Here is an 18,106-nt window from a genome sequence, read left to right as displayed (position 1 = left end):
TAGAATCATGAGGAAAAAAACTCACATTATGATGATGGAACAGGAAGGTAAAAGGAACTTGAGTACCTAATGATATCTGTGGGCTCTGACATATTCGGGTGGGAACCCGCACTTTTTTAAGCTTACTGCCTTGTCCATTGCTATATGTCTCATCCTGTACTAGACACGAAGTAGAAACTAAAGAGCTGGATGAATAAGTGAATGAAAGGAGGGTGTGGCAGTCCCTAGGAGCAGTGGGAAGGAGTTTCTTCCAACACTAAGTCACTTGTTCCTTTTTAAAGGCTTAAAGTTTTAAAAGTTCTATGAATATTTAAATACAAATCTCTAGATAGGAGGGTCTAATATCTCTTATTGATCATTCCTCTGATTTGAAACCCTGAAACGTAGGTTAAAAGGCAGGCATTGTATAGTTAGGGAAATAAGCTGAAACATTAATATTAATGATGAAGTTAGTTTATCAGGTAATCTACTCATAATATGCTTACCTGGACCTTGGGAGAATAGGACAAGACCCCAGATAAAAGTTCACGGGAGAGGGTGCCTGGGTGGCTCAGTCGGTTAAGCGTCTGACTTCAGCTCAGGTCATGATCTCACGGTCTGTGAGTTCGAGCCCCGCGTCGGGCTCTGTGCTGACAGCTCAGAGCCTGGAGCCTGCTTCGGATTCTGTGTCTCCCTCTCTCTCTGCCCCTCCCCCATTCATGATCTGTCTCTCTCTGTCTCAAAAATAAATAAACGTTAAAAAAAATTTTTTTTTAAAGTTCATGGGAAAAAGGAAGCAAATTGGAGACAATGAGAAGGGGCTGGTCTAAACACAGTCTGGAATCTTAGGAAGTGCTTCTGTACCAGTATCCGTGTTGACCATAAACAGAGAGATCTCCTTTCTTTCACACGAAACAGCTCTGCAGGGATCGAAGTGTAAGTTTTCACCTCCTTTACATTTGAAACATTTGCAAGTTTGCAGAGGAGTGATACCATTTTCACTAACTGCAAGACCGCTCTACGATGACGTTAAAAACTGCTATAGGACAGTGATTCAGAGTTGGTGGGGGAAAGGAAATTCCCTCTTTGTGGCGCACCATCCATGGAAATACCAACCTCGTGTACCGTCCGTGGCAACAGCGATGCCTGACGGCCAAATAGCGACTTCATCTATCACCAGGTTTCATGTGTATCACAGCGAGTAGAGAGAGGAGAGGGTAAAAATAATAAACTAGTATCTTCTGGGGGATGTTACTTAGCAGGTTACTTTAACTAAGAGAAGAAAAGACTAAAATTAATTATCATAGAGTTAGTCCTGAACGTCTGAGACAAGAAATTAAATGCTCATTGCACCTCCTTTCAAACATCACTGAAACAGTAGGCAAATAACAAAGAGACAGACTACAGAGAAGAGAAACAGATACAGGGTTTTCTGGTATTTTGATGCTAAGTCTACTTTAAAAACTTTCAAAATATGTAAAGAATAAGGAATATTTTGATCCAATGGCTCAAAATTACCAAGATAATGCGAAATAAATCAGCAGGTTGCCAGTTGACATATTCTCTCTTTAGTTGTCACGCATGAGCCAAAGTACATAAAATATAGGTGCATCGGGACTGTAGTTTTTTGAAAGGACTTCTGTTTGGCTTTAATAAGTGACGAATCTCTGTATTCAGATAATTAACTGCAAATGATATGCTATCTCGTTTTTATTTGCTCTTTTTAATGAAAGGAATTTCACTAATGTTCTTCATTTCCTGAGCAGCTATAGCAATGATCTCCCCACGTTAAACCCTGCGGCCTGTGACTCAAAAAAGACATGTCCGAACACAAACCTCGCCTAACAATTGAGGTACTGTTAGTAGGAAAAGGGACAGGCTTAGACAAGACAAGCCAGGAATGGCATTTCTCTTATTTTGGGGGGGAAGTGAACAGTTTGGAATGATGGAGGGAAGAGATTGAAAATGTATTGAAAGACAGATGGAAGGCCAACTTTAAAAAAAGTGATAAACACTAGTCCTTTGTATGGGAAGGCAAACTTTACATCTTTCGTAGAGTAAAACACAGCTCAGAATGCAGCCCCAGCAAGTCGGGGTAGGTGTTGACCTTGCTGAGAAGCGAACTCCGGGAAAACTTGTTCCTGAGCTTTGCTCTGAAAGCCCTCAAAGAAAGTGAACAAAAAGCCCTGGGGCCTGGCTAGCAGATGTGTGACCACAGTCTCATCACCACAAAGACAAGAGAAGAAAGAGTCTTTCTAAAATTTGTTTGCAAAATGATATTTCTATCTTATCACCTTAAATATGCGTGGTTCGTACTGACATCAAAGGGGAATCTCTTCAGCAAAAGATAATACTGATTGATTGAATCAGTCAGGATTCACCAGTTGACAAATTGCCTTCATATGAATTGCAGTGCCTTAGGCCTCGTGTAAGATTTATCTGGATGGGCATAATATTTTGAAAAGACTAATTCAGGAAACATCATAGCCCAAGAAATGCTTTTTAAAAAAAAAAAGGAAAGAAAAGAAACAGAAACTCCAGCGAAAGATGGATGATGTGTATTTGCAAGCTTCCAATTCTAGCAAGAATACAGGCCCACCTGTTGTCACTCTGAGTCAGTCTCCTGAGACAGGCAGTGCTCACACATCCAGGCATCTAACGGAAGCAAGAAGGATTTACCAGATGAATGTTTTCTGCCTGGAGGGACAGGCTGTATTCTCCACTTCCTCGAGCATCTCCCCAGGACTATACTTGGCACACAGGGAGCGTTCCGGGATCCCCACGTTGAGCCCTGGGCCTTGCCTCCCCAGACATAAAGTTCCCCTTCTGTAGTGAGCATGGTCAGGAAGTTAACAAAAAGAAGCCAGGGCCACAATCCTGGGGCAGAAAGGTAGCCGAAGTAATTTCTACTTCCTTCCCTTCACCATCTTCCCCAAGGAGAGCCACAAGCAAATAGAAAGAATAGGTCGTACGGTTTTAGATTGGGCATAAATCTTAAACAATGGTACAAAGTACAGCATCATCATTATTAGGCTCGTCTCGAGGCATTTCCTGCTTCCTTGAGCCACAGTTGGTCACTCCGTGGTAATTACTGCCTCGGGACTTTATATCTACTTTTATTGCAACACTTAATGAGTTGAGGTGCAATTAATTATTTACGTGTCCATCTCTTTGCTTTCCTATGGCCTGTGAAGTTGTGAGTCCCCCACAGCAGAGCTGATATCTTATAGACATTCTCTCTCCCAGGGGCCCCCCTTGTCCCCACACTTGTAAGTGCCTAGTACTTGTCCGGCCGGTACCAGGCTATAGAAAAACATTCACTTGTTGAACAAATAAATGAGTCACTTGCAGATCCGAGCCAGAACGTAAAGTGGAGAAAAGTTTCCAAATAGAACATCAAAAATGACCCTGTCGCAGTTTTGATCCCCCAAGTATTGGAATATGTTAACTTCAAAGACAGAAAATAAAAAACTTGGATTTAAAAATATATATGAAACATTTCAGGGGTGTGTGTGTACATATGTATGCATTTTTCTCCAAGTATAATGTTATTTTGAGTCTAAACATGCCAACAGCACTCTTCGGGACAAAATGAAATACTATATTATTTCACAAAGTGAAATAATGTTCCGCTGAATATGTGAGTAGATTAATACACTACAAAATGAGTGTGGAAGAGGAGGTCCGAACCAGGAGCGAGCACCGAGTCGGAGATCCAGGATGCAGGAAGTCCAGCTCGGGAGCAAACGACAAAAACAAAGCCTTCCCCCCACCCCACGCCCCTGCCACCCGCCCCCCCCCCCCAAAAGAAGTTCTCAAACAAGTCTAAAAAGGGAACGAGGAAGGACCCACTGGCGCCTTAAGCCAAATCATGCTCCTCCAGCAAAGCGAGGGCCCCAGTCTTTCGGTGGATCATTCACTGTGCCTGGAACATGAGAATTTCGCTCAGCGCTCCTTGCTGGAGGAAACTGCCATCCCTCAGCCCGGCCCTCCGAACATCAGGTGCACCCACACCTCTGGGGCCCGGGGGCCTGGAGAAACAGGAGGGACAGGCGGTGTTGCACAAAGAGGTCAGAATCCCCCAGCAGGGGGGCACGCGCCCGGGGAGCTGGGGGTGGGGTGGGTGCAGTGAGCCTGAGCCGCCTCCGGTGCCGCAGGGATGGCCTGGGCCTGCAAAGCCCCGTGTGGAGCGCGGAGTCGTGTTCGCCTGGTTTCCTCTAGCCTCCTTCCAACTTCAACAACTGTCGCGTCAACGTGCGACAACGTTTTACCTTACAATTCCGTTGGGAGGAGTCCCCTGTTTTGGAACCACTGGCGAAGGAAAGCAAGCGTCCAGCTGCTCTTTTCCAGCTGTGTGTTTGGCGCTGCTGATCTGAAGGATAAAATGAGAGGACGGCAGAGGGGAACGATGCAGGGACCTTCCTACCAGCAACTCACAGAGGACATGGCAGAGAACGCCAAGCCTGCTACGGAGAACCAGAACATCTATGGAGGTTGAACCGTCCTGATGGGCGCACCAAGGACAGTGGGTGGGTGTCTCCTTCAACCACCTTTTGCCCATCGGGGAAGGAAGGCGGAGGGGTGAGGGCGTGCGAGAAGTGTGGGACAATGTGGCTCCTATTGCCATTTGAAAGACTTGACTATAACTCAACAGTCGTCCATCCGGCCTGAGTTTCCAGTGTTAAATACAATTCTTTTTGTTAGAAGAATAAAGTAGTTAGAATTCTAAGGTTCTTGTAATAACGTATCCTCGTGTGGACCAAAATACATTTTTTTTTCTCATTTGGGGATATATGAATCTATTCATCGTTTTGTTTGGGGCGGGGGGGGGGGCGGGGAACCTATTGGTGAGACAATTATACATCAGGCACTCAGTCTCCAATAAGGTGGGTTCTGGCACTTAATTTTGAAGCCCCTCAGCAGAGATCAGAATGCCTTGTTTCTTCTAGTTTGTCTACCTCTTATTCATCCCTGGAGAATGCTAATGACTATGTTTTTATATGGTATTGGCCTCCTGCTGACAATTATCTTCTAATCCTCTTTAAAAATTGTCTTATTCTAATCAACCTCCAGAGGAATTTATTGTCTGAACAGAGATTTTCTTGTTTTGATTTATACAAATCACTGTGTGATATCAACAAATGCTTGCCTGATGATTTCACTCGCACAGATTTGTCTGGAAATAATGAATACCATCCATTTAATGTTCTAAAGAAATTGGCATGTTCATTCGTGGCATTTCCACCTGCGTTAAATCTTTGGGTTTTGTTTTTTGGGTTTTGTGTCCTTTAGAGATGAGGCAAATCGCTCATTCTATGTGGGTACCTAAAGTATTGGGGGGTATTTTAACATTTGAGAGATAACACACTTGTGTCCACTTCTTTTCCTTATTCTGTAGACTAACGTGCAGACATTTTGAATCATCAGCAATATAAATAACACGAGTATCAAATAAACAAATGAAATACCTTATAACTTTGTTCCATCACAATGAGGCATATAGTATTATATAGGCAGACCACTTGAATGTTTTATCTTAATTTTTGGTTATTCTTTTAATTCTAGGTTTGTTTTTGTTGTTGTGCAACAAATACCTATTAAGCAAATTCTATGCACAAGTTCGCTCTGGTAATTATTTTAGGAGAGAAGAAAAAGACAACGCACGATTCCTACTTCTGAGAAGCTTAAAGTATTTGGAGAAATAAGTTTCTAATAATAAATAATCATAATGACAGGGGCGCCTGGGTAGCGCAGTCGGTTAAGCGTCCGACTTCAGCCAGGTCACGATCTTGCGGTCCGTGAGTTTGAGCCCCGCGTCAGGCTCTGGGCTGATGGCTCAGAGCCTGGAGCCTGTTTCCGATTCTGTGTCTCCCTCTCTCTCTGCCCCTCCCCCGTTCATGCTCTGTCTCTCACTGTCCCAAAAATAAATAAACGTTGAAAAAAAAAATAATAATCATAATGACAAGTAATGTTTTTTAATGTTTTTATTTATTTTTGAGAAGGAGAGAGACAGAGCATGAGGGAGACTCAGAATCGGAAGCAGGCTCCAGGCTCTGCGCTGTCAGCCGAGAGCCCCCCGAACTGTGAGATCATGACCTGAGCCAAAGTCAGACACTTAACCGACTGGGCCACAGGTGCCCCAATAACAAGTAATGTTTATAAAGCGTTTAATAATTTACCAAACTCCTATCACATCCATCGTCTAGTATGATCCTTGGAGAAACCCTGAGGAAGAAGAGACTTTATTATCTCTGTTTCACAGATAGGGAGATGAAGACTCGGGAGGTAAAATAGCCCGCTCGCCTAGTGGTAGGGCCATGACCGGAGTCAGCGTTAGGCTTCAAATATCGTCTTGTTTCTCCTGCCCCAAAGGACAATAACTCAGATGGCGTTGAAGGGTGACAGAAGAGTGATTGAGATAATTTGCTATAGTGTTTGGACAGGGGTACTGTTTCATCTGATGAAAGGAGTAGCATTAAAGCTAAACCTGAAGGTGGAGTAAGAATTCATCCAATGGAGACTAGGACAACAACATTCCCGGAAATAGAATTACACAAGGGAAGCCACACAGGTGGGAAAGGGCAGGACATATCAGGAAGAGATCAAGGGGTCCATATGGCTGGCTTATGAATTACACCTTGTACAAAACAGGGTGAGAAAGCATCTTAAAAATCAGACTTCAATGGGTCTTGTAAATCAGCAAAAGCACTTTATTTAATAAGCAACGGGAGCTACTGCAGGGGTGTTTTATGGCGAAAAATGATATGCTGAGTTTTGCACAATAGGAAAATTACGATGTCAGTAGCATATGAACGGGATTGCAGGAAGAAAGATTTCGAGATGAGGAGGATATTGCAAAAGCCTAGGAAAAACAAGGGTTTGAACCTGCATTAGAGTGTTAGTGGGAGGAAGGTCAACACAGGAATGGACAGGAGGATGATTTCAAAGGTAGAGACAAAAAGACAAGACTAAAGACACAGCAGATAGCTCAATGCTGGGAAGCAAAAGGGAGAGACCTGTTAAAATTTTATTGTGAAATTTGCAGCCTGCATGTGGGAAAAGCAAAGTAACCATGATCAGAAATGTAGAAACCAGGAGTAAGAGGTAATTTGGATGAGAGAAATATAATCTCTCTGAGGAAGGCTGAGCTTGAGTTGCTGGTAAGACATCCATGTAAATATACAAAACCGGTGCACAGTAGATGGAGTTCACCCCCATGAGACAATCCATGGTGGTTGATAGAATAGTCAAGAGACAGAAAGAGAAAGAAGGTTAAAGGACAGGGCTTAGGAGTTACATGCATTTGTTGAACCAGGTGGAGATGAGATGAAGTAGTGATTTCGGAGGAATGATCAAAGAAGAACAAAAAAATAGTATCCATCAGTATTGTACAAGTCTTTAGAAAGAATAACACTCACAAAGACGTATCTGGATTCATGCTTAGTGAGGAAAGAAAGAAGTTTTTGTAGAAGGATGGGGTTGGAAAACAAGTCATATGAAACTGGGGCAGGAAGGGTTAACCATCCCTTCAAGAATTTTGAGAAAGACCTAGTGGGAGAAAAGAGGCGAAAGATAAGGAACAGAAAAAGATAAGGTGGTAACTTGAAATAGAGTTACGACTATAAGAAAATGCTTCATAATACATGGAAAACCCAAGCATACTTCAGCGCCTTGAGGAAAAGACCAAAGAAAAGAATACAATGTCCAAGACAGAGGGAGAAAATCATACAGCCAGTGCCTGAAGGGCATTAGATAAAGATTTTGCATGGAAGACTCTAGAAAGACTCTAGAAAGAGGGGATATATTGAGAGAGACATTTTGAGGTGGAGATCATTTGAGGAGCTCATAAAGAGTGGCTCCAATTTTTATTCTGCCCCCACCCCCACCCCCCACCAAACAATCTACGTGGAACAGAGTGGCAAATCACCCAGCAATGTATTAGCAAGTGGTTTCAGTGACAAAGTTGTGTATTTCTCTTTCTCCTTAGTCTGAGGTGAGTGTTCTTTGTCGGAGGGAGGTTCTATTCCATGAAGTCTTTCAGGGACCCAAGGTGTCCACAGCCTCGCCATCTTTAACACATGACTTTCAAGGTGGCTCTGGGCATCACCAGCTGTTGAGGGACAAAAATTTCCTCTCAGGGGCGTTAGTTGGAAGTAAAGACCTCACTTCCACTCACATTGCTTTGCTACGTCCCATGGACACACCTCACTGCTGGGGGCTTAGAAAATGAAGTCCCTTGCTGGGTAATTACAAACTAGCTACGACTCTATTTTTAAGGGGAAAGGAGAGAAGAGATGTTGGTGCCAACAAACGAAACCAGAACTCCTTGCCTCTCGTGTGTTTAAAAAAGAACTCTTCATTGTAGCTCGTGCTCTAGAATATCCTCTTCTAAACAAGATTATAGAAGTGGCTTTGCTTCTGAGGACATTTCTCCAAGCTGTAAAGAAATAAGCCTAGAGAAGAGAGTCAAAGGATGAGTTTATTTCTTACTGGCTGAACTGTAGATAACTTTCCCCTCTTTGGAAGGACAGATAAAAGCCCAATAGATCATAGATGCTTATTAATTATTTACATAAGTAACACTTACTATCCCACACTTATGTGATCTGGAAATTCTCTGGGTGCAATTAATTAGAAATGAGATCAAAGCCACATACTCCTTTTGATGTCCTATTTATATAATTTATTTCTGTCAGCAGAAAATAATCATAATGTCATGTGCCATGTGAATATATGCAAGTTTGTTCTGACATTGTTGTTTTGAATATCTGAGCTTTTTCTCACAAAGACTGTGTTCTGTGATGTGACATCTTGTCTGCTCTCACTGCTTCCTTTTATACATACAGACTTGGTGGTCTTTCTAACTATTTAAGTCTTCTAGCTTATTTTTACTTTATTGATGTAATTTTCCGGCTTCTCATTATTCACTAAAAGCTTCTGGACCTTGAGTCTTTTCTTACGTAAAGAGCACAATTGAGGGTATTGTGGTAATATTTGTTTCTGGGCTCAAATTGTTATTTTAATGATTATTACCTATATTCACTGCCTATGGAATTTTGATAGGATGAGGTTACACATTTAAAAAGCTATTTGGAAACCAGTTATTTCTAATTCAAACAGTTACCGGTTAATGACCTACCAAATATTCTGAAAATAACCAATTGTATGTTATCAACAAAACTGTGCTCTTTTAGTACATCTGCATAAAATTGGTTTTTGGTTAGCCCTGCCATGAGATACTTATCATTTGAGTCAAGTCTCTTACTTTCTCTGCATTCCTATTACAACCTCACTGGTCCAGCGGTGATAGCATCTTTCCAACCTATCTCGTCAGGTGATTAGAAATTTAACAACAACAACAACAAAAATCAAGATACTTTCAGACGCGAAATTATAAGCATCATTACTTTCATTTCTCAAAATGATTTCAGTTTGCGGATAGACCCGGAGAATCGCAAGAATTAACGAAAGAGTCAACGGCAAGTGGTCATATCAGTAATTGCTGATAGAAGTTCTCATCTGAATGAATCTAAGGATTAGGAAAATCATATTAAAGATTTTTTTTTTCTCTAAAGCAGAGAAAATAGTGTCTCCATACTAGTAAGAAAGAGAGTTTAATAGAGAAAGGATACATTTTTCTAAAACGGTCTCTAATTTTATTTTGGCCTTTTTGTTATTAAAAATCAGCCAGGGGGCGCCTGGGTGGCTCAGTCGGTTAAGCATCCGACTTCAGCTCAGGTCAGGATCTCGCGGTCCGCGAGTTCGAGCCCTGAGTCGGGCTCTGGGCTGGTGGCTCAGAGCCTGGAGCCTGTTTCCGATTCTGTGTCTCCCTCTCTCTCTGCCCCTCCCCCGTTCATGCTGTATCTCTCTCTGTCTGAAAAATAAATAAATGTTAAAAAAAAAATTAAAAAAATAAAAATTAAAATCAGCCAGGAATTTAAAATCTTCATGAAATCAGTTCAAACTGGTTTTTAGATGGGGTTCTGCACTTACAAGGAAACATGATGCTAACATTAGCTGTTTAGGTACAGGCTGGGTTGCTGTAACACAGAGACCCCAAATGCAGTAGTTTAAATAAGATAGTTTATCACTTAATATAAATAGCAGTCCAGGTGTGGGCAGACAGTCCAGCCTGGCCAGACAGCTGAGCTTATAAATTCATTCAGAGATTCATATTTCTTCCCTCTTTCTCTGCCATCTCTTAGGACAGCGATTCTCAAAATTTTGCCCTCAGACTTGCTTTACACTTTTGAAAATTACCGGGATTCCAAAAAGCTTTTGTTTGTATGTATTGTATCTATCAGTATGTATCATATGCAAAACGAAAACTAAGACATGTTTGAAGTATTTATTTAATTCTTTTAAAAATAACATTATATTAGTTTCCTACTTCTGTTGCAAAAGAAATACCCCAGTGTAGGGGCTTAAAACAATACAACGGTATTTTTTTTTATAGTTCCGGAGGTCATGTATCTATAATCGAGGTCTTGGCTGGGCAGCATTAGTTCTGCAAGCTTCAAAGGAGAATCCGTCCCATGCCTTTTGTAGCTTCAGATACTTCCTGCATTGGTTGGTGGCCTCTTCCTCTGTCTTCAAGGCTCATCACTCCAATCTCCAGTTCGTTCATCACATCTCCTTTTCCTGCTCCTGGCTCTCCTGTCTTCATCTTGTAAATACTCTAGTGATCACATTGTGCCCAATCATCTAACCCCACAGTGTCTCCCAATCTCAAGATCCTTAATTTAATCTCATCTGCAAAGTCCGCTATAAATTTTTTTAATATGTGTTTATTTTTGAGAGAGAGAGAGACAGTGTGAGTAAGGGAGGGGCAGAGAGAGAGGGAGACACAGAATCTGAGGCAGGCTTCAGGCTCTGAGCTGTCAGCACAGAGCCTGACGCGGGGCTCGAACTCACAAACTTTGAGATCATGACTTGAGCTGAAATCGGACGCTTAACCAACTGAGCCACCCAGGCGCTCTTGCAAAGTCCTCTATAAAATGACATATGTACAGGTTCCGGCGATTACGGTGTGGATGTCTTCAAGGGCCATTATTCAACCTACCCCAAACAGGAAAGTCATTCATTTTAACATAAATAAAATAGATTTCATGAAAAATAACTGTATTTTCCAAAACTCAAACTAAAGTTTAGTGAGAAGAATGACATCGTTTTACATTTTGCCAATCTCTTCAATGACTGGCTTAGCAGAAGCCTGCTGGATTCTCAGACCTCCTTCTGTTCTCAATCTGTTGTAATGTGTTCTGTTGGTTGAAGTATAGGAAGAAAATCCATTTTCACACAGTCGTATAACTGTAAAAAGAAGGAGTATTTTTAAAGACTTCTCAAATAATTGTGGATCTGCTTATTTAATACTATACCTCAACTTGACAAGTGCCATTTTATTAAAGGTTGACCACCATGTGGAATCTGAAATAATATCAATGTAGTTTTCAGACTCTGTCACGTGAAAGTCCGCTGTTCCAGCTTTCACTCTGATATCTTTCCACACATGATTTTGTGATATCGTATGTTCATCGTTTGGAAAATATCGGTCCACTGAATTCTGCATATCTTTCGACTACTAGAACATGTTATTATGCAACATGAAACAGCATTTATGAATATCACGACCAATCTCGTTAGAAAATCCTCTAAACATTGGGAAGCTATCAAGTTCACAATGGCAGATACAACTTTTCCAATTCTAATTTTTTTCTTTCAATCTTGAACCTTCTCTCTGGCAACAAACACCGTTGTTTTTCTTGAAGCAACAGGCTTCCTTTACTCCTTTTCAAGAAAATGTCTGCCAAGTCCCCAAGTCTGAAGAACCATGGTGTGCGTTTGTCTGTCGGTTTTTTTTTTTTCCAAGTAAAAATGGTGCGACGTTAAAAAAGAGAGTGAATTATTCAGTTTTGAACTCAATAGTTGTATGGGTGTTTTGCCTCAAGACGGCCCTACTCGAACACGCACAGGTATATCCTGCCTACTTTTCGTTTCTTCGCACATACTATTAAACAGCCGTGAACGTAAGATTCTAGATTTAACAATATTGATCATTGTGACTGCTTCATCAGTGATTTTTTTTTTAATTTTTTTTTTCAACGTTTATTTATTTTTGGGACAGAGAGAGACAGAGCATGAACGGGGGAGGGGCAGAGAGAGAGGGAGACACAGAATCGGAAACAGGCTCCAGGCTCTGAGCCATCAGCCCAGAGCCCGCCGCGGGGCTCAAACTCACGGACCGCGAGATCGTGACCTGGCTGAAGTCGGACGCCCAACCGACTGCGCCACCCAGGCGCCCCGTGTGATTTTTTTTTTTTTTTTTAAGGAAACCGCCATTTTTCTTCTGCGTGTGGCAGCAAAGAATGCAAGGACTGCTTCCTACCAGCTGGTAGGATTCACGCGAAGGCACTAGAAGCTCCACTGGCCACTGTTTTTGTACCGTCAGGGCCAATGTCAACTCAGTGGGTGAGGCAGACTTCATCTTAGGATTATCATCGAAACCGTTTTGACCACGTAGACCCGCAGAAAATGTCTCAGGAGCCCCTAGAGGTCTAAGGACAACAAATTGAGAACGGGGCATTCCTTTACCTGCCTTTGAGTCCATGCCGCATCCACAATCCAGCTTTCAGGGAGGAAGGAGAGCGTACTCGGAGGGCGAGCAATTTCTTTTTGGAGAAGGGTTGGAGGAGGTGTCCATGTTACTTCCGCTCACGTTCCATTAGTGAGAACTTAGTCACATGCCCAAACCTAGCTGCTGTGGATGATGTGAAATGTGGCCGCCAGCTCTGCAACCCTGTGTTTAACAAAAACTGGATCGAGATTAAGGAGAGAACAAATGTGCGGTGCCGGGGTGGCTCAGTCAGTTAAGCCTCCGACTTGGGCTCAGGTCAGGACCACACGGTTGGTGAGTTCCAGCCCCCGTCAGGCTCTGTGCTGACAGCTCAGAGCCCAGAGCCTGCTTTGGATTCTGTGTCTCCCTCACCCTCTGCCCCTCCCCAACTCATACTCTGTCTCTGTCTCTCTCTCGAAAATAAATAAACATTAAAAAAAATTTTTTTTTAAAAAGGAGAGAACAAACGTTTAGGGAACCAGGAACTTTCTGCTAAGTGAATGTCATCAAACGATATTGTTTAAGTTGCCGTATAATTAGCTCCCTACATATTTATTTTAGGTATGTACATTTTTAAAAGGACCATAGGTTTTCTATGTAGTTCATTTTAAAAGTCGAGCTCTGCTGGCAAACGTCCATTAAAATGGTGCAAATAGGAGGGGCTCCTGGGTGGCTCAGTTGGTTACGCATCTGACTTTGGCTCAGGTCATGATCTCACGGTTTCTGAATTCGAGCCCTGTATTTAGGCTCTGCGGATAGATCCTCTGTCCTCCTCCCTCTGTGCCCCTCCCTCTCTCTCTTTCTCTCAAGAATAGATAGACATTAAAAAAAAAAAGGTGCAAATATGAGATTGAAAATAGTAATATTAACACAATTGAGGCATTCTTAGAGCTAGGAGTAGCTCTGAGCAGTGGCTCTGGGGTGGGAAAGAAGCAAATAATGCGGGTAGCAGAGCGCATTGTTCTGTAGATGGGACCAGACTGACATAAACTTCGGAGTAATTTTAGAGAGAAAAGATAAGACGTCATTCTGTTTCTTATCCTCTCCTCTCATTCAAGACAGGAGCCTCTGCAGTAGTGGAAGAAGCAGGGGCTTTACGGAAGAGGAAGGCTAAGTTTTTCTCTCAGATGCTGCATTTGAAGGTGGTGATAAGTAGTATCCACCTCACAATAATATTGGGATAGATTAAATGAGAAAACCTGTGTGATCCACTTCCCAAGGGGTCCTTTAAAAAAAAAATGTGGTTGGGGCGCCTGGGTGGCGCAGTCGGTTGGGCGTCCGACTTCAGCCAGGTCACGATCTCGCGGTCCGTGAGTTCGAGCCCCGCGTCGGGCTCTGGGCTGATGGCTCAGAGCCTGGAGCCTGTTTCCGATTCTGTGTCTCCCTCTCTCTCTGCCCCTCCCCCGTTCATGCTCTGTCTCTCTCTGTCCCAAAAATAAATAAACGTTGAAAAAAAAAAAATGTGGTGGAGATCACCAGGTGAATAAGTGATTTTCCAGGTTAAGGGCCAAAGCTACAGGTAGTGAATTATCTCCGGTAGTGAATTATCTTCTAGTAGCACACTGCACGATAGGAGCTAGTCTTTAAAACATCCTGAAATAATTAGGGGAACAATAGGATACTTTCCAAGGTCAAAATTTCCTGTGCCCCAGAGTGGACTACATCCCTGATTTTTCTGACACCAGCGTTTCCAGCGACTTGTTTTAATAGCCTCTTCCCATCTAGGTGAAAGGACCTCTTTCAGATCGTTCTCAGTTAACCCCCTGGGCAGTCTCTCCTCACAGGGGAGGGGGCAGGAATGAGAAGTCAGTGACCAGTTCAGAAGAGATAAGAAGGGATCTTATCAGGTGCTCCCTAACTCCATCTGGTCCCTGTGAAGGCAAATGCTAGCGTTCTCCATCATTTACTTATCAGGGGTCTGTGTGTTTCCCGGCTTCTCTGCAGCCACAGAGGTGGCCTGGGGTGGCCTTACTTAACAGATCTGTATCACACACACACACCCCCAGGGAGGTGCTCTGCCTTCTGTTTGTGAAAACAGAGAAAATATCTGCCACCTGTTCAATAATTTCCAAACACTGTGAACCTTTGAGCACAAAGATGAATTTTTTTCTCAATCGCTTGGTTGGTCCGTAGACTGATCAATGAGAGACTGAATGCTTTGATTTTGTAAGAGAAGCAGGGCTTTTAATGAACTTGAATGCAGGGATTTGAGGCCATTTCCCATTAGGACTCCCGGCAGGGGCAAAGAGCGCAAGGGCACGCGGAGGGCGCAAACGAAGGCCTGTCATTCCGCCGGGCACAAGGACGCAGAGAATGCAGGGAGGGAGCGCAGCCCTGAGTCTGACAGCCCGCCCCAAGCACGCCCAGCACATCAAAAAGAAGACGGAACTTGAGGGGACAAAGGGCCAACCAGACCGTGATGCTGCAGAAAACAAACATGATTAGTCCGGGTTAGCCCTGATGCTCCCAGGATGAATAAACAGGCCATGGAGTGCTGTCAATCACCTAGCAATTCACACTAATCATTAATAACAGGATAAAATGACTACGTCTAGGGCTCTACATTAAAAAAAAAGAAAAGAAAACTGCACCAGCTACACAAAAGCTCAAAAACATGTTCTCTTCCTAAGACAAACAAAACTTAACAAAAGAATGGAAAATGACTAGCCCTGTTAACTTACATGTGATGACATAGAGTGTTACGCTAACTAGTCACAAACGCCAACCAGCACAACCCTTCCCAGTCCTTCCCGGAGGTCCCCGCCCACCCCCTTCGTGCCTGCCTGGAGGTTGGAGGCAGCGCTGTGGCCACACCAGCCACACACACGAATTCACAAGAGTTTGAAATGCAACAGCGACCGTCAGCCCCTGCTAAGAAGCCTGCAGGAATCCACCCCGGGTTGGAAGCAAGACATACTTGGGGTTGTTGAAGTACTAGGTTAATAGTGGGATGCTCAGCACTTACGGCTTTCTGCACGGAGCCCTTCGCCAAAATGTTGAAGCATGCCACAGCAACCAAAGGAGAGCTTATAGCAGTCTAAGTCACTTGTGCCGCAAGTTATAACGTATAACCCGTTATAACGTAACTCAGTAAATAAGAATACACAGATTATAAAGTCAGAGTTTCTAAAAGCAGAAATGAGAAGTCAGAGCGTATTAGGACACCATGAATACTTTAGGAGCGTTTACTATTTCTTATATTTTTCTGCAAAGTTGTAAGGGAGAGTCATACTTCATAATAATTACACACTTCAGGGTTGATTTATGCTTTTCTCATATCACCCTTTCTCCTTCTACTTTATTTGGAGAATACATCTAGTTGTTCTTAACACATGACAGGAAAATGAAGGACCCTTCTCCTCCACCTGGGTTGAAAGTTTTCAAGCTTTTCTCTTTTTTCCATTGTTTGCTTTAAAAAGAACACTCACTCAAATAGAAAATTAAAGACTTAAGAATTCTAAAACAATTCTGAACCTACCAGGCAAACATTGATTTGTAGCAATTTTTAAGTGGTTTTTTTTTTCCCTCCTAAACAGTTAACGTTCTCTAGAAATGTGTATCGTACAACGACTTTCTATTCTTATTCTCCCAGGTGTTCATTTCTCTGATTAGAGCTCAAAATGCTTATTTTGTTCAGCCCATTGCTGTCAAATTATTGGTACTCAAAAGCATATTATTCACAAGTCATGCAGAGAGAGCACTTCATTTTTATCAGAACTGAAATGGAAATCACATAGTTTAAATGAAGTTTTCATCAAGATTAGTGATTAAGTCAACATGTAATTATTTTGGATCTCAAAACTTTTTTCTTTTCTTTTGAAACACATTCTAATCTCTACATGCCCTGTGGAAATTGTGGCGCAGCTGAAATCGTGGTTAAACTCCTTGCTTCCTACAGACCGCCCCATTTCCGTATCTCCCAGATCCCTTGGAGGAAGGCTCCACCAAGCCCAGGTCTGTAGACTTTCCCACAGCTCCATCCCCACCTGGAAGGTAGTGAGCACCCAATTAATGTCGGCCATTACTAGTATAGTCGTAATTATTAAGATTAAAATGCTGACACTATCCCATATGTTTGAGGCCTAAAGCTAGGAAGCCTACTGGCTTAGCCTACTGGCTACCACAACTAAATGCTCTAGACTGAGTGGCTTAAGCAATAGATACTTATTTGTCACAGCTCTGGAGGCTGGGAAGTACAGGACCAATGTACTGGCAGATTCGATTGCTAGTAAGGGTCCCCTTCCTGGTTGCAGAGACACAGCTATCTCCCTGGGTCCTCCTCACGTGGCAGAGAGAGAATGACAGGAAGCAAGTTCTCTGGAGTGTCTTCCTATCTGGATGCTAATCCCTTCTCGGGGGCTTTATCCTCATGACCTCATCTGAACTTCATTCCCTTCCAAAGGCCCCATCTCCAAATACCATCCCATTGGGGGTTAGGGTATCAACACATGAATATTGGAGTGGGAGGAGACACATTTCAGTACATAGAATTCAGCCCCTGCCCCCGCCCCCAAATTCATGTCCTCACATGTGAAATGTACTCTTTCCATCCTATCGGCCCCAGAAGCCTTAACTTATTTCCAGCATCAACTTTAAGCCTAGGGTCCCAAGTCTCATCTAAATATCATCTGAATCACATATGGAGGAGATTTGAGATATGATCCCGATCCAGAGGCAGAATTCCTCTCCAGCTGGGAACGTGTGAAACCAGATGAGTTTATGAGCCTCCAAAACACAGTGATGGAGTAAGCATAGGATAGACATTCCCACTTCAAGGGAGAAACAAAACCAGGAGAGACCTATCCCAAGCAAGATAAATTCCATTCGATCTTAAGGCTGACAGTCAGTTAAGCGTCCGACTTCGGGTCATGGTCTTACAATTCGTGGGTTCGAGCCCCGCATCGGGCTCTGTGCTGACAGCTCAGAGCCTGGAGCCGGCTTCAGATTCTGTCTGTCTGTCTGTCTCTCTCTCTCTCTCTCTCTCTGCCCCTCCCCCCCTCACACTCTGTCTCTCAAAAATGAATAAACGTTAAAAAAAAATTTTTTTAAAAGATCTTAAGGCTGACAAATAATCATCTTTGATTCAATGGTTTGCCCTCTAGGCCCCCTGGAATGAAAGCACAACCCCACAGTGATGCTGAGGCAGTGTGGGGCCAGATGCCCTGCCCCTTGGGCCTCTCGGGCCTGAGCCCAGCTCTCTCTGAGAGGTCCCTCCCTGAGGCGCTGGGTACAGGGATCCCAACCACTGATGTCATAGTCAGAATCCAGGCAGCCCTATCAGTGGGTGCCATCAGGATTGGTATTTTGTGCCAGATTCCTATTTTCCTGAAGTAGGCTCTGTTTTATCCGTATTGGCCAAAACTTGAACAGCGAGAATTTCAAGTTCACCGGCAAGTAGAAGCGGCAGCCTGGCAAATGTTCCAGATATTGGGGAAGAATCAGAAAGGGCAAACGTGAGGAATGCACCATCGTCTTCAGGTTTCATACAACATTTGGTAGCCCTCTGCTTGGCAT

The 18,106-nt window shown here is 43.1% G+C and overlaps 1 long non-coding RNA gene across 1 annotated transcript; it reads left to right on the top strand.

Annotated features, from left to right (window-relative positions):
- Positions 1 to 3,805: 3,805 nt before the first annotated feature.
- LOC123585746 lies at positions 3,806 to 5,713 on the top strand. The gene is made up of 2 exons (XR_006706395.1): positions 3,806 to 4,508; positions 5,545 to 5,713. It is a non-coding gene; the product is annotated as an uncharacterized LOC123585746 (long non-coding RNA).
- The last annotated feature ends 12,393 nt before the right edge of the window (positions 5,714 to 18,106 follow it).

The sequence above is a fragment of the Leopardus geoffroyi genome, chromosome B1 (genome assembly GCF_018350155.1).
Source record: "Leopardus geoffroyi isolate Oge1 chromosome B1, O.geoffroyi_Oge1_pat1.0, whole genome shotgun sequence".
NCBI lineage: Eukaryota > Metazoa > Chordata > Mammalia > Carnivora > Felidae > Leopardus > Leopardus geoffroyi.
The sequence above is the reverse complement of the archived record's forward strand: the minus strand, read 5'-3'. Positions and strand labels throughout refer to the sequence as shown.